The sequence below is a fragment of the Ixodes scapularis genome, unplaced genomic scaffold (assembly GCF_016920785.2).
Source record: "Ixodes scapularis isolate PalLabHiFi unplaced genomic scaffold, ASM1692078v2 PGA_scaffold0__279_contigs__length_252992795, whole genome shotgun sequence".
Lineage (NCBI taxonomy): Eukaryota > Metazoa > Arthropoda > Arachnida > Ixodida > Ixodidae > Ixodes > Ixodes scapularis.
The window spans coordinates 83477252-83494293 of NW_024609835.1; the positions used below are offsets into that span (position 1 = coordinate 83477252).

Genomic DNA, 17042 nt, shown 5'->3' on the forward strand with positions numbered 1-17042 from the left:
CGTGGGCAAGTATATTAAGTTCCTGGACCTCGCACTTGATGTATGCTGGAGGTATGAACCTCGTTCCAGTAAAGGTTTTCTTCCGTTTGCATCCTGCCATTCGAAAACCGTAAAACGGAGTGTTGCCAACACGGCACTCGTGACAGCGCTGCGCAAGTCATGCAACCATCAAGCTGACGCCAGCTTTCAGAAGCAGATGGCCCGGCTTCGTGACTCCGGGTACCCAGGTGTCCTCCTTGGAGCCGTATGTGAGGCAATTTGCAGAAAATTTTCAAGAGTATCACCCAGTACCGAGCGAGACAGACAGACTTCACGATCGAACTTCGCGGTAGTCCCCTACATCCACGGTGTCACCCACCGGCTCAAAAAGATCGCTGCACGACAAAACGTCAGGGTGGTGTGCTCGGCACCGAACAGAGGGAGCTCTATGTGCCGCCAAGTAAATCGGGCCACGAACCGCCAGCCAACCTGCAATACTGCACACAGGAATAAGTACACAATGTGCCAGACCGGCGTGGTGTACAAGATTCCTATAGGTCTGTTCACACGATGCATCTTTTAGGCGCGCAACAGTTTCGCGACATTCAAGTTTCGCGAAATATGCTCGTTCACACGTACCGCTTCACGTGCAACAACGATGACGTTTAGACTCGCGAAAATAGTTTGGGTGTTGACCATAAAGTGGCGCTTCAGTTGAAAGCCAACATCATCACCATCACCATTAGCCATTCAGCGTCGTGTTCTCCATCTCCCGCCACATTCTAAGAGTCAAAACGCAGGCGAGCTGGTAAACAATCGTAATTAAGAAATAAAACCTTAAGACAAGGAAACAAAAAGGGACATACACGCCACCGTCTTAAAACCAGCACAGCATATACAGCTGTCATTTACTTCCATTTGCTTAATTTACTCTTAAATTGTCATTTACTAGTTGTTGAATTGTCATTTACTGTCATTTACTTCATTTACTGTTGAATATGTATAATTTGGATGGAGGTTGACAAAGAAGAAGACTGTTGTGGAAGTAAATGAGAGCTGCACGCTGTGTTGGTTATGAGACGGTGCTGTGTACGTCCCTTTTTGTTTCCTTGTTTCAATGTTTTATTTCTTAATTATGACTAAAAATAGACTCGAATTATCATCATCACCAATTACGTCTTCGTCCATCGCTGGATTTTTTTCCGATATGCTACTCACTTTTCCTTCAGTGGTGCGTGACGTGCTTGCGGAAGTGCCGGCAGTATCCATCGTTCGTGGTTTCGGTTTTTTTTCGGATTTGGCTCGGCTACAACACCGGCAGTGAAGTGGTCTTCTCAAACAGCTCGCTCCCCCCTCAAAGGCCACGTGAGAGCGTTTCTGAGCGGCCATTTTCGGCGTCCTCAAAGTGATTGACAGGACTCGGCAAAGTTTCAGCAAAAGTTCGCTCCACAAGCGACGTGTGCGCGCAACTTTTTTTTAGATGCGCGCGTCCTTTTCGGACTCGTTCAGACGGCGCAATCATTTCGCGAAACTACGTTTCGCGACACTAGATGCACGAAAAAAATGCATCGTGTGAACGGGCCTTATGTCATGTGGGAGCTGCTACATTGGGCAGACGGGACGCTGCGTTAACGACAGAGTCAGGGAGCACGCGGCATCGGTGCAAGGCACAGGAGCTGGGCACCTTGCTGCCCATTGCCGCACGTGCGGGTGCAGGCCACGGTTTAGTAGCGTCTCCATTATTAACAGACACAGGAATGCTTTTGCGCGCGAGATCCTCGAGGCCCTGGCTATTGAGCAAACCAGCGACGACTGCGTGAGCATGCCCTCCATCACGGTCAGCAAGAAAGAAAGGCAGTTTTTGCAGTGTGGCACGGCGGCGTGAAAGGGACTAGGAGGGATATGTTTCGGCGGTGGTCTGTGGGTTGCACCAAAATTAATAATTAATAATTTAATGTAATTAATTAGTTTCAATTTTAATTTAATTTAATTTAATTTAATCAGCATTTTGATTTAGTAGTGTACTGTAAAGATTTGGGGTCATTCATTGGCATTACTTTAGGAGTGAATCTGTGGGTCACAGTGATGAAGAAGAAATATAAAGTCTTAGTTGATAGTCAGCGGTGTGTATGTCTCTGTCTCTCCCTGTCTGTGTTTGTCCCTCTCGTTCTAGCTGACCATTTACATAAATCATTTAGGTGCGCCGTTAGGCTTAGAGAAAAAAGATAAAGTGCCGCAAAAGCAAACACATATAATGATTAGGTTTTAAATGTGATCTTTCACACACAATAATCAAAAACTGCGCGTCAAACCGATTTCGAGGAATGATTGTTTTCCACGTGCTCCTCTCGCGGTTTAGCAGGAATGCAATCAACATCAGCTTAAAGTGGGTTGTTTATTTATCGTGTGATCAAGGGTGCTATGTTGCGCTTTTTGCACTCCCAGGAGACTTGGAAGAGGGAAGTGACGTCAACGACACAGCAAATGCAGATTGGATGTTGACAGAAGAAAACGAAATGAACACCCAATCTGCGTTTACTGTGTCGTCGACGTCACTTCCCTCTCCCTAGTCTCCTGGGAGTGCAAAAAGCGCAACATAGCCCCCCAAGAACGCCGTTTACTACCGGTACCTTCAGCTAGGAGACTTCAGCTAAAGGTATCTTTACGCTGCCGTGTGAATTGGGTAAGTCGTGTTCGTTTTGCCGCGACAAGTTGAAGTTGCTCGAGCGCTTGTCAACTTTATTTAATTTTGTCAATGCGCAATTCCAGTGATTTGCTGCAAAGTAAGAAAGACAATAACAAGGTACAGACCTTACAGTTGATGTCTTGCTGCTTCTTTGAGCATATTAAGGGGTCGCCAGCGATATGGACTCATCGGGACCGCCAACTGCGGCCGCCGATGTCTGCGTCTATGCCTCGCCGTTCAGAAGCGGCCAAATACATGGGACCTTTCGCTCGAGATTATTACATTAACCCTATGATCCGGTAAGAAAAGCTTCGTACCCCAACTAAGGGTTTGTGAACTGCACTTCGCATCACGTGAGAAACCCCTTTGCTGTTTACTAGGACAAGATAATATTCTGAAGTGTAGTTACAAAAAGACAGCTCTATGACTCAACGATGCCGCAATAATACGCTAAATGCCTGCTGAATGACATGGCGCCAAGGCACTGATAGCGGAAGGCAATGTTGGTTTCGATTTTGAATCTAAGCAGAAGTGACGTTAGGTGCAAGATAACTATTTACCTCCTTGAGGCCTATACACCAGCCAACGTGTACTAGATAAGCTCGGTTGTAGAACCCCAGTCTAGCGGAAGGAGGTAACCCACTCACTTACTTCAGTCTGCCTCCCGTCGTTTGAAACACCATCTAGACTTTTTTTAAATAACTGCGTGTTCCTAGAGTACGGTGGAAGGCCATCTAGACGCTGTGCATTGAAACGTACGTATTCCATAGAAAACACTGTAGCTACCATAGCCGCCGTCCGGCGCATCGAACGACGGGAGCGTCTATGAGCCGTTCCGTAATTGAGCTAATCTAATAACGGTGACACCAGCTCATGTTTACAAACAAACCGGAGCGCCCCTAGCGGCACCTTACCGGCGCCGCGCATGCGCCATGGAGTGTGGGCAAGAAGCGCCCCGTCTCGCGCCAACGAGCCATTGGAATGTCACGTTGTCGGCGTCAGTGTGAGAACCCGTGATTTTTTTCGCGTTGGACTTGTTGACTCTACGACCTCTTAGCAACGTCTTACATCTTTTGTGGCCTCAGCAAAATTAACAATGCTCGTTACAACACAAAACTTCGCGTAAATAATGTGACATGCGGCGATTCGTTCGCGTGAACGCCGCATAATGGACCCTAAAACCATAACGAGATTCTGCTCGATATTTTGATTCGCGACGTCGTTCGGGCCGTAAAGGCGTGGACGGTAGCTGCGATGCTCGACGTCGCTACTGAAAATCGCAAGCAGAATCGGACCAAGTCAATCAGGCATAACAAGTCGGTGATGGTCAGTGGTATACAAGGATCAACATATCCTCGCATCAACTGTTTGCACCGAGCCTACTTACCATAAACAACCTTCCAGCTTAAAATTCTTTTGAGGCCTGCGCCTCTTATTGCAATCACTGGGTCAACGTTTGGCCTACGGGCCGCTGTTCTTTAAATGAGCAGACGACACGTCGAACCATCAGGCGGCCGTTTAAGCTTGAAGACATACTGAATGTAGTCCGCGGGTGGTGCGGACTAATTGGCGTTCTTTTCGCGTTCATGTTGGAACAAAACAAATAAATTTGACGACCATAGGTAGTCATAAATTCAACACAAAGTTCTTCTGCACAAGTAATCGTGGTCAGACGGCGTCTGGTTTTTCCTTTTCACGTCACCTATTTACGTTCTCGGACGAACCGCGAACAGCAGGAAACACATGAAAACTGATCTCCAAACCTTTCACGACTATTTTGGTAAAGTCCCAGTTGTGGCGTTTTGACGACAAGGCAGGTTTTTCTTACGTTTCCTTCAAAACAACAAAGGGATGCACGTCATGCACGGGGACTTCCACCCACAGTGAGATCCACGAAATTACGTGACCGCGGAAACAGCTATTTACAGTACAACAAACGTTGAGGTTTCAGAGTGTTTATTCTGCGTTCTTCTCGAAGCAGAGAATGCGGGACTACTGCCTAAAAGAATACAGATGTCAGAGAAGGAGACTTTGGCGGGACATCCACTTAGAGTTTCAGGCTGAGGTTGGCACGACAGTGTTCGACCCTTTTTAAAAGCAAACGCTAAAAATGAAGATGATTCACTATGTGCCATGACGCCATGACCATGAAAGCTCTGCTAGCTGTGCCTCTCCGAGACACCTCGGTATCCTCACACAACTCCTTAATAGCGAGTTTCAGCAGACCGTGTTTCCCCCTCCGCTAAGCACCTCCGCTATCCGGAACTCTACAGCCAATGCCATCGGCGCGCAGGCGCAGTGGCGGTTTCTTCGTAGCGGAGGAATAGCGGAGGGGGAAACACGGTCTACTAAAACTTCCTAATAAGCGGAAAGACGGCTTACAGATAGGAAGTTTTCGTAGATCATTTTCGCAGTGCCGCAACGCTGTCCTCAACCCGCTATGATACTCGGAACTCTGGAGACAAGGCGATCGGCGCGCAAGCGCAGTAGTGTCTTCTTTGTTGCTGAGGGCTTAACGGAGGGGGAAACGCAGTCTACGAAAACTCCTTAATGTGGAGTTTTTGTAGATTGTTTCTGCTGTCCCGCAACGTTCTCCGAAACCCGCCACAAAATCCGGGAATTTACAGGTAAGGCTAGCGCCGCGCATGAGCAGTGGTGGCGCATTCGTTTCGGAGGGCGTAGCGAAGGCTGGGAAACAATCTACGAAAACTTTTAATAACATGTGACTGTGAGTCACCGTCACACCTTGGTGACATATGTTCGTTCTTGAACATACACCGGGCCGACAAAACTTGACTTAGCGCATAATAAGGAAAGGAAGTATACACACCGAGCAGCTCAACGCCGCAGGCCCTATAAAAAAGAGGAAAAATCTCCACTGGCCCTTCACCTGACAGCAGGGCCGTAACCAGGGGGGGGGGGGGGGATAGGGGGTTCTGACCCCCCCCCCCCCCCCGAAATTTTTTTCTGGGTACGGCCCTGGTCGGTGCACTTGCAGCCAGCCGATTTTAATCTCCACCTCTGCGCACGCGCAGTGGCACCGGTCGTCTACCGGGTACCAAACCGGGACCGGTTCTTCGGTTTGCTATAACTCTCCATTATATGCCACCGATGCACATGATTCATAGGCGAAAATAAGACAAAATGGCCGCCGTTGTTTCCGAAAACCCCCCCTGAAATTTTTTTCTGGGTACGGCCCTGCCTGACAGTGACGTGGGAGTGACGCGCTTGCCGGACCAATCAAACGCCTCCGTTCGTCCCCTGACCCCGCTTCCTACGCGTGTGTATAAACGGAAGCTTAATCAGATGGCTAAAGATATGCATAGAATTGGGCCAATGAGCGCGTAGCTTTCGCCGTACTGTCAGCTTAGGAATGAAAGGAGTATGGTCCTTCCCAAAAAGCAACTCGTGAGCCCATCACAGAATAGCCCGAAGAGCGATCCACGAATCCGAGTCAAACTACGGTTGTCAAGCGATAGCAACAGCCCTTTTGGTGCTTATTTCTTGCCAGTGTGACTAATCCCTGTTGTTTAGGTTTAGTGGGTTATAACTGTAGTATTACGTGGTGTCAGATAAATCCGAAAAACTTCGGAAAACACCAGGCGTTAAAATTTTGGTCAATTCCGATTTATCCGATTTATCCGATAAACTTCGAATTTTCATTTGCCAACGCACCCCCCCTCCCCCCCCCCCCCCCTCAAAAATTTTTTTTTTTTTTTGTAATGTGATATTTGCAGGGTTAATGGTCGTGAGAAAATGCCACCATAATTATCTTCCGATTCTCAGACCGTTTTCTAAAGGGGTCTTGCCGCTTCTCTCGTCAAGGTTGTTTCTGGGCAACAGGTCATTGTACATTCGGGTGACGACAAAAACCGCTTTTTTGGTTTCCAGTTTGGGCCATGCGATTTGTGATTTAGGAAAAGGAGAGGGTATGGTTTTTGTAAGAATGTAACATTGGCAATCTATGGACCATAAATTTTGTATAACGTAGAGAAGAGAGTCTAACAATCTATGGACCATACAGATTGTATAACGTAGTGAAGAGGGGCAGTAGAAACTTCTCTATTACATTTTTAACCACTCCACCTCGCGCGGCCGCGGGCTAGATAGATGGAATAGGTTGGGCCGACTACGAGCTTCCTAGTGACTACCTTCGGGAGTTTATTGATTTTAAGGTATCGACGTTTATCGAAGTAACACTTCTGTCCAACTTTTGTTGTGTGAGAAATTAGTAGGGTGATTCCACGTCAATTCATGCAATGATGGTCCGGGTCATAATTTAGATATTTTTGTTAAAAATATATGTGAAAGCCATGTTTTTGGGAGGAACATTCAGCTAGATATGAACGCCGTAACAATTTTTTTCGCTGAGATATAAAATAGAGAAGCTTGAGGTGTGGAAATTGAGAAGATTTCACAATGCTACTTTGCACAGTCGTCATTTCCTATCGAACCTCTCACGGCACCATAACTTTTTTAATAGGTTTTACAAAGGATATAAAACACATACATAAAAAATTAAAAATATCAATAAAATATTTCTATGCAAACAAAAATATCAAACATGGCATAAAAACGCGTTTTAGAGCATATTCACAATTTTTTTGCAAATAAACCATCTATCATAATACTTCACAAAACATATCAAAATGCTTGTATTTAAATATTCTTTACGAATATATAAAGATAATATGCCCACCCTTAAATATATTTTTGTTATCAACGCGGAAATGCGGCTGATTTCTCAAAATGTGGCAAGATTGGGCGTCGATATTTAAAAAACTCCATCTTTTATTTTCTTTAAACTCCTTTTGGCACTTTGCAGTGACTTGAACTAACCTGTGATGGCAAAAGATTGAGTAACATATGACCTCCAAGCGGGAAAAGCTACGACAAACCTTCACTCGGAGCGAGCCGACGTCTTCGTCAAGGCGGCTTGGCCGCACAGCACCAAACGTTTTGAGCGTTAGTTATGGCATGTATTTTATATTATTAAAATTCTTTTTTTCATCAGGGCTGAGTATTAGTGACGCGAAAATGGTCTTTGAGCTGGAATACCATTAATTAGCTTACAATTCACAGGAACAAAACGGCCCCACTGTGCGAATTCGCTAACTATGCATAGATAAGCTTAAAACTCACAGTTATGCGAATGGCCATGTATACATCCGGCCTCTCGGCATATGATGACTTCCACAGATGAGAAGCCTGGATTCCTCTCACAGGTTTTATAGTGGTCCACTCTGCTTGCTTTACCGCACGAAACTCTCGAACCCGTTCCACAGATAGGTGGAACATGCAGACATTAGTTACTTTTTTACGTAGCACTTCCACAAAGTCTTTATCGGTGGCAATCGTTGAGTTGAGCGAAGATCTCAACTTGGTGAGCGTTGGTTCTTCCACCTACTTCATCACAAGCGCTTTCTCCGTGTCCAGTGGCTGAAAAGATCCATCTTGGGGAAGAGTGCGGCTTCCGAGACAATTCGTGGAATTGGAAGCGATTCTTGAAATGCGCCGCCGCTCCGTCTGATACAAAAATTATTTTAAAAAAGACTGGGAAATGAAAATTAACATACTCTTTAATGGCCTATGTGGCTATACTTCGTTTCAGCTTCGGTCCGAGCGCGGCCGATGTTATGAGCCGAAGGGCCAATCAGACACCGCAAAAAGCGCAGCGTCATGGCGTGCTCTCTGCTCTTGATAGGACTAGCCGGCGGAGGAGCGCGCACAGAGACACGGCGAATACCGGCTGGTCCTATCAACTGCATAGAGTACGTCATGACGATTCGCTTTTTGCGCTGTATGATTGGCCCTTCCGCTCATAACATCGGCCGCGCTCGGACCGAAGTTGAAACGAAGTATAGAAGAGCGTGAGCTGTGTCATGTGTCGTGTACCATCGGTGACAACGGCAAAGCTTTGCGTGCCTTGCGTGGACGTAACCACACTTGTGGAGAGAGACACGAGTTTTTTTTCAATGAAAACTCTGCACTTCGGTTGGAAAGAGTACTGTCCATTTTTCCGCAAAATCGAAGTGGAACATCACTGCCTTGGGTGGTAAGGCGGTTCTTGTGTCATGTATCAGGCTTCGTTCAAGGTCAAGGATGTAAGAATGCCTCATACTCTTTTCACTCTCCTATTGCCGCAGGAAGGCAGAAGTGTCCATAACCTTTTTGACGAGTTCGCCAGCGTCCCATAACGCGAAAAAGATCTCTTCGTCTTCGTTGAGATGAAGCGACTGCAGCGAGATGCTCTGCGTTTTTGGGCACTTTTCGCAACGGCGCAGAAAGCAATCGTTCTGTGGAGCGCAGAAGAGGTAGATGCGCTTGAGGTCGTCTTTAGTAAATGTCTTCTTTGGGGCATTTGTTATTGCCGTTAAAAGCAACTAAAAATTGACGCAATATATGCATGCGCACACCTCGTGCTCGGGATTTTTTTTTTTACCCATTTTGGTCGTAGGGAATAAAATTTGGAGATGCCTAGTTCGGGATGGGGATGGTCCTTCCTAAACAGCTGGTAAGCTTCCTTAATAGAGCGGGTCATAAACCTTTTTACGACTTTGAACATGTCGTTGATCATGGCTTTGACGACGTCCTTTTTGTTGGGGCTTTGAACAGAGCATGCGAAGTCGTCGCGTGTGTAGTACTCAATTGCAACCCTCACGTCTTTGGCATTCGCCTTTTTCCCCATGTAGGGATCAGGGGTTGCCCAAACACCACCTTTGCGCTTCAGTTTTCATGTTTGATCAATCATGTAGGCAGTCGCTTCCGACACCAGACGCAATATTTTTTGCTTCAGGATGATTGGTGGCAGAAGCACGTACAATCGCTTGCGTTCCTGGTGGGAACTACATGCCTTCAGCACTTCGCAAAACGCGTCAAACCACTCTGCGCAGTGCTCACAACTGTCTTCGAGTTCGAGAGTTTCGTGCGGTGAAGCAAGCAAAGTGGACCACCGTAAAACCTGTCAAAGGAATCGAGGAAACTCATCCGTGAAAGTCATCATATGCCGAGAGGCCAGATGTATACATGGCCATTCGCGCAACTGAGAGTTTTAAGCTTATGTATGAAGCATAGGTAGCGAATTCGCAGAGTGGGGCCGTTTTATTCCTGTGAATCGTAAGCTAAAAATGGCATCCCAGCTCAAAGTTCCTTTTCACGTCACTAATACTCACCGCTTATAAAAAAAGAATTTTAATAATATAAAATACATGCCATAACTAACGCTCAAAACGTTTGGTGCTGTGCGGCAAAGCCGCTATGACGAAGACGTCGGCTCGCTCCGAGTGAAGGTTTGTCGTAGCTTTTCCCGCTTGGAGGTCATATGTTACTCAATCTTTTGCCATCACAGGTTAGTTCAAGTCACTGCAAAGTGCCAAGGGGAGTTTAAAGAAAATAAAAGATGGAGTTTTTTAAATATCGACGCCCAATCTTGCCACATTTTGACAAATCAGCCGCATTTCCGCGTTGATAACAAAAATATATTTAAGGGTGGGCATATTATCTTTATATATTCGTAAAGAATATTTAAATACGCGCATTTTGATATGTTTTGTGAAGTATTATAAAAGATGGTTTATTTGCAAAAAAATTGTGAATATGTCTCTAAAACGCGTTTTTGTGCCATGTTTGATATTTTTGTTTGCATTGAAATATTTTATGAATATTTTTAATTGTTTCTGTATGTGTTTTATAACCTTTGTAAAACCTATTAAAAAAAATATGGTGCCGTGAAAGGTTCGATAAGGAAATCACGACTCTGCAAAGTAGCATTGTGAAATCTTCTCAATTTCCACGCCTCAAGCTTCTCTATTTTATATCTCAGCGAAAAAAATTGTTACGGCGTTTATATCTAACTGAACGTTCCTCTCAAGAACATGGCTTTCATATATATTTTTAACAAAAATATCTAAATTATGACCCGGACCATCATTGCATGAACTGACGTGGAATCACCCAGTATTGCCAATGGCAGTGGCGCCAACGCCAAATTCAGCTGAAAAATTTTTAATTGATACAAGCGCGTTTTATTTTTTATTTAGCATACGTTTACATCCGGTTATTATATATTAATTATTTTATTAGAAAACACTGCGAAATTAAACTCAGAATTTTGGAAAATTGAGAATCAAACAAATATTAACTCTAATAAACTCCAATTCTTCGGCGAAAAATAAACTCCGTAAAACACCCTCCGAATTTCACGAAAAATAAACTCCGAAAACACGGAACCCTGGTTATAAATAGCTTAGACGCTCAGCATGCGAGAAGTGCGTAAAAAAATGATAAGAAAATAGGAAGAGAAAACGAAAGAAAGGAGAGAAATCTTCTGCCAGGGTTGCTAAACTCGTCAAACACAAAGTCGGGACCGAAGTTTGCAGAACGTGCTGATTGGACTCTCGTGACGATGGCGTCACGCGGGACGAGATGTCAATCATCCAAACTCTCTCGGTGCTCATATTCCAACAAATGTGAAACACGAAGTTGTTGCAAGCTTCATCAGAGCGCGCGCGAGCAACACCGTGGGGTAAGTCTGCTGAACGGCTGCACTGATGACATCTCGCCCGAGTGTCCCTACATCCCTACGCCTCGTTAGAATCAATGATGCCTAGACTGTACCTAGGCGGGCTGTAATTACTCTGAACTTCCTTGTCGCAAGATCGTTGTTTGTGAAAGTTATTGGTGACGACAAAGTGACGTTTCACAACTTTGGCAAGGAGTTATTTGAGGAAAAAACCTTCGCTTCGGAATCCACGCAAACATTGAACGTTGTGATTTTGTGGAGCCTTGCTCGGTATACGCGGCTTTAGAGCTCATCTTCCGCCACTATCAACAACGCCACCGGGTTCATACACAGGCGGTGTGTATAGAGACGTCGGTAATATCTTAGAGATAAAAGGGCGACCGGGGATGAGGCGAAAGAAAGCCAAGGAAAGGGAAATAAAAATATTTAAAGACGTTTACAAATCTCTGTAATGCGAAATTAGAGCGCAGCTCTTGAGGAGGAGGAGGGGAAGGTATGCCCATCTGCCTCTCCTCCTGTCCCCACCTTTTCCCATTCAGTTTCCCCGCTAAATTTAGCAATGAAAATGATATGGATGAAGAAAGAATAAAACAATTAAAACACGGACAACACAACCACATCTTTCAAAATGACATCACATGACAATCTAGCGGGGAAGTGAATTGGTGTTGACGTAGCGGGGAATTGAATTGTGAATTGTTGTTAACGTAGCGGAAAATTGCATTGCTGTTGACGTCCCGTGACGTCAATTTTCCCTCGAAATTTGGCGGGCCGGTTACGCCGACGCCGGGAAACCCGGAAATGGGGGCCGAGAAGCTGTGCTCTGAAGGAAGTTACGACCAACACGTACACACACACAATAAAGAGTCAGGAACGGCAATAGAAATTTTTCGGGAGAGAGAGAGAGAGAGAGAAGAGAGGAAGTGACGGTAGTGAAGAATGGGGATATCTTTTTACCCAAATATTTTAATTATAACTCTCTGAAGTGCTATGGTTCGGGGCTAGGGCGATACCCTCCCTACACCTTTAAGCCTCGTGCTCCCTCTTTCGTTGCCCCTGGGGGAGGGGGGTAAATCACACCCCTCCCCGTCCTCCTGTTTCGACTACCCTGCTTAGAGGCGTTCCAACTGAGCTGTGAACCGTACTTTGAAAATTGCACAGCGTGCAATTTTCAAAATAACGGTTCTAGACATTCTGGAATTAAAACGGTCAGCGTTCATGAACTCGCGAGCGGACATGACAAACTTTCAAGCGAGAGGTACGTGCCGGGGCTCGTAGTGTGCGGGCGTGTTCAGTGACGTCCTTTTATAACCATGTTGAAATTAAGCTGAGACTGGGGTAGAGAAGAAACATCAAAACGTAGAAGGGACAGAAGATAGACAGGACCACGTCTCAAAATTGTTCATACCTTTGACGTCAAGGACAGGATTATCAGTTGTTAACGACAAATGTGATAGTGCTTGTTTAAATCGACGGCGACAAGTTTGGTTGCTTACGATGGAAGCTTAGTGTCCTCGCGTTCTTGAAACATTACCGGAAATATTGACAACCTGACATTTATTTTCGTTGATTAACACCGAATTAATCGCTCCTTGGCTAATCTTCAAAAGTCGACCCTAAAATGATTTAATCCCACCGATGAGGGGACAACTGCCCGGAGGCGAAATCCACCCGAAAGTGGACAAAGCTACTCGGCTGGTTGTGACCTAGCCACGTCGGACTACACCGAGATAGATAAAATAGAACGGCAGGGACGCTTTTTAGTGAATTCTGCTTTATCGGCGGAAATAAGAACGATATCAGACTATCAATTTCGACGGTGTTGACTTTAAAATGCAATTCCCAAAGCTTTTTTGAGACCATCAAACATGTCGGTCACAGCTGATAATCTTTGTCGTGACGTAACACGTGAACCACAGTCGTCTCCGCGCGCTCTCTTGTGCTGCTCTTTTTCGGCGCCTAGGTAGTGCTAGGGAGTTTTCGCTTCTTTAATGAAAAACGTTACGACCATAAACGAACCTGCAGGTTTGTGAGAAGAGAAAACATCACAGCAATATTTCGGTTCTTACCCCCACTACGTCATAAGACAAAGAATATTTTAGCTTCACGAGTTTAGAGACCCAGGACGAATTCATTTTTGAGCGTGTGCCGGGCTGACACCCTGACCGCGGGGCGCGCGCTTGAGTCCTCTACGGGAGCCAGAGTTGCGCGTTCAACCCCGTAGAGCTGTCTTTCCTGCACGGCATGTTGATCCTGCTCCTCACGTGATTGAATTCGGCAAATAACGGCGCCGCGCGTTCGAGGCGCGCGGCGCGTTCAAAAGCAGGGGTATGTACGGCGGGGCGCGTGCAACGTCTACTTTCCTGCACGGCCCTTGATCCGGCTCCTCACATGATCGTATCTCGGCGAATAGCGGCGCGGCGGCACGTGGAAAACAGACGCAACCCTGGCTCCCGTAGGGAGCCTATACAGGAACTCTACTTTATACGGCAAAGTAGCGCCATCCTTTGAAGGATGCCGCCTGCTACCTTGGCCCGATCCAGGCGGCACTACAGTCGATGCGCGAGTGTAAAAAAGCAAACATGAAGATAAAAGGTGTGCGTGTCAGAGGAGGAGATAGAAGGAATGCCTATGCTGTCAGAGTGCAGTGCATGCTATGAGCTCATGCCGTCAATCAAATAACGCCGACAGTGCAACGTCACGGCTTTCATCGTCTTTCTTTGAGCCCTTCCTTTGAGGCTGGTAGGCCGTGAAAGTGCACTTTTAACCTGTGTGTGTGTATTTGCGCGGGCGTATCTTTCAGTCTTTGACTGCGCTCTGACTCAAGTGTAGGAAGGCCGTCTGCTATCTTGGCCCGATCCAGGCGGCACTACAGTCGATGCGCGGGTGTAAAAAAAAATGAAAGCCGCTTACAACTCCCTGTAACGCCGAATTAGAGCGCAGCTCTTGAGGAGGAGGAGGGAAGGGTACTGGGGGGGGGGGGGGTTAAACTAACCAGGGGGGGGTCACGTTACCTTGGGGGTCACGTGACCCCCAATGCCGATGATGTCATCACTGACGTCACTGATGACGTCATCAGTGACGATGACGATGCGGGTACCGATGACGTCATTAGTGACGTCACTGATGACTTCACCAGTGATGATGACGATGACGATGCGAATGTCGGTGACGTCATCAGTGACGTCGCTGATGACGTCATCAGTGATGATGACGATGACGATGCGGATGCCGGTGACGACATCAGTGACGTCACTGATGACGTCATCAGTGATGATGACGATGACAATGCGGATGTCGGTGACGTCATCAGTGATGATGACGATGACGATGTGGATGCCGGTGACGTCATCAGTGATGATGACGATGACGATGTGGATGCCGGTGACGTCATCAGTGATGATGACGATGACGATGTGGATGCCGGTGACGTCATCAGTGATGATGACGATGACGATGTGGATGCCGGTGACGTCATCAGTGATGATGACGATGACGATGTGGATGCCGGTGACGTCATCAGTGATGATGACGATGACGATGTGGATGCCGGTGACGTCATCAGTGATGATGACGATGACGATGCGGATGCCGGTGACGTCATCAGTGATGACGATGACGACGTGGATGCCGGTGACGTCATCAGTGGTGATGACGATGACGATGTGGATGCCGGTGACGTCATCGGTGATGATGACGATGGCGATGTGGATGCCGGTGACGTCATCAGTGATGATGACGATGACGATGTGGATGCCGGTGACGTCATCAGTGATGATGACGATGACGATGTGGATGCCGGTGACGTCATCAGTGATGATGACGATGACGATGCGGATGCCGGTGACGTCATCAGTGATGACGATGACGATGTGGATGCCGGTGACGTCATCAGTGATGATGACGATGACGATGTGGATGCCGGTGACGTCATCAGTGATGATGACGATGACGATGTGGATGCCGGTGACGTCATCAGTGACGATGACGTCATCGGGGGGTCACGCGACATCGGCGGGGGTCACGTGACCTCGAGGAGGGGGCCACGTGACCTCAGGGGAGTCACGTGACTTCGGGGGGTCACGTGACCCCCCACGAGGTCACGTGACCTTGGTGGGGGGCTCGCGCGGTGCATTATGGGACATTTCCCATGATGCACCACGCGGTTACGCCGACGCCGACGCCGACGGCGACGCCGCTCAAGCCGGAAACGGGCCCCTAAGAGCTGCGCTCTAAAAAGCAAAAGATAAAGATAAAAGGTGTGCGCGTCAGAGGAGGAGAGAGAAGATGTCGGCTGCCTTTCTTATTCAGGGTCGTTAATCACAACTAGAGTTCCTGTATAGGCTCCCTACGGGAGCCAGAGTTGCGCGTTCATCCCCGTAGCGCCGTCTTTCCTGCATGGCATGTTGATCCAGCTGCTCACGTGACTGAATTCGGCGAATAGTGGCGCCGCGCGTTCGAGGCGCCGCATCCACTATACTTTGTTTCAGCTTCGGTCTGAGCGCGGCCGATGTTATGAGCCAAGGGGCCAATCAAACAGCAAAAGAGGCACAACGTCAAGGTGTTCTCTCTGTAGTTGATAGGACCAGCCGGTACTCGCCGTCTCTCTGTGCACTGCTCCTCCGCCGGCTATAGACCATTCCATTTAGCGCTCTCTGGGCGGCACCATTTTGTTCGACAGCAGCGCCCTCTCCATACATCCGGGAAATTCAGCGGGTTCGGCGGGGTAAAACGAGAGGGAGGCCACGTGCCTGACTCCGCTAGCAGACGACAAACCGGGAGGTTGCCTTTCTCCATCTTTGGGCTGTATCGGCGGGCTCTACCGAACATCGAACTCTCGCTCGTGGCTGCCGTTGTGAAGTGGTTCGCGTTCTTAGAATAGTTGTGGCTACCGCAAAATCATCCGTAGATCTCTGTTGTTCTATTTCTGTAAATGATCAACTAGCATATCTTTTTTCCGTTACTTAAATAGCAGTTGAGTCAGCCGGCAGTACTACCCTCAACTACTGCGTGTATTGCGGCAGGAGAGCACGTTTTTATTTATATTTCCAACTTCCACTCATGGTCGCTAAAGGCCTACACCAGTACGAACTTTGTATAGTAAAAAAGGTCCAGCAACCGGATTTACTTTTCACCAGAGAGACCGACCAATCTGACACAGTTTTCCCCATTTTTTTTTTATTATTTGCACGCAGGTAACAGCGCAATTGGACCCTGTGTGTCTTTTTATCTAGCATAGTATTACACGACAACTGGCATACCAAAATCTGCGCATCTGCGCTTAAACGTTCCAAAATGACGCGATTTTAAACACAGTTTGCACGCCAGCCGGACGCTACCTACAGCCCACTCGGCGGAGCGGACGGCATGCGGGGTGAGAGGGGGAGTGCATTTTTTTTTCTCTTTTACCCTCTCTGCTATGACCCTAATGGACGGTCTATAGTCAAGCGCAGAGAGCACGCCATGACGCTGCGCATTTTGCGCTGTTTGGTTGGCCCTTTGGCTCATAACATCGGCCGCGCTCGGACCGAAGCTGATGCGAAGTATATTGGCCCTCTCTTCCCCCCCCCCCCTTATCTTTATTCACAACGCTTACGCACACACAAAAGCCGGGGAACCTACGGCAGGGCGCGCGCAACGTCTACTTCCTCGCACGGCACTTGATCCAGCTCCTCACGTGATCGGATCTCGGCGAATAGCGGCGCGGCGGCACGTGGAAAACAGACGCGCAACTCTGGCTCTATTAATCGAACGGGACGCCAGCGCCGCCTGTCGGAAGCGCGATAAAATGGAGCCCCCGCCTCCCGGGAGTTTCCTAACTGCCCTAACCTAAAAGCGTTGATCTTAGAACACAGA

General features: G+C 47.4%; 1 protein-coding gene across 1 annotated transcript in view; it reads left to right on the forward strand.

The window, feature by feature from the left end:
* The window catches only part of LOC8042709 (putative ammonium transporter 3), a 112755-nt gene that overhangs the window by 80469 nt on the left and 15244 nt on the right, over nt 1-17042 (forward strand). The window lies entirely within an intron of this gene.